Source organism: Atta colombica, unplaced genomic scaffold (genome assembly GCF_001594045.1).
Source record: "Atta colombica isolate Treedump-2 unplaced genomic scaffold, Acol1.0 scaffold219, whole genome shotgun sequence".
Lineage (NCBI taxonomy): Eukaryota > Metazoa > Arthropoda > Insecta > Hymenoptera > Formicidae > Atta > Atta colombica.
Window position 1 is genome coordinate 1,024,975 of NW_017259315.1, and position 445 is coordinate 1,025,419.

The 445-nt window shown below is 29.2% G+C and overlaps 1 protein-coding gene across 4 annotated transcripts in view; it reads left to right on the top strand.

Moving 5' to 3' along the window:
- LOC108687852 overlaps positions 1–445 on the top strand; it is a 19,556-nt gene that overhangs the window by 13,250 nt on the left and 5,861 nt on the right. The gene's annotated exons all lie outside the window — the stretch shown is intronic.

Below are 445 nucleotides of genomic sequence, written 5' to 3' on the forward strand. Positions count from 1 at the left end.
TATATTTAATATATAATATATTAAATCGATAGCGAGTTGAAGTGCGTATATTTATAATTTTAAACACACTGCTCGTACTTGAAAACTCCGTTATTAGCGAGTGAGAGCTATAAACATGATGTGACATTGTGCAACATTGGAATAAGTCATACCGAACGCGCGAAAATTGTACTACTAGATAAGTTACTTGTTGCCATATTCTAAAAACTTGAAAATAACTTTGTTATTTTCGAACGAAAGAAAATCTATATGACATTGTTATTTGAAGAAAAAGAAAAAAGTGAAAATGATTGTATACTTGCAAGCGGAAGCTAACCCTTGTCTGAAATGGCTGATATTTGTTGTGTTTTTAAGAGTTTAAATAACAGCGTTTTTATTACTTCACATTGTCTTCGCATGCTTTGATGTAATGCATATATGTGTATATATATATATATTATTGTAT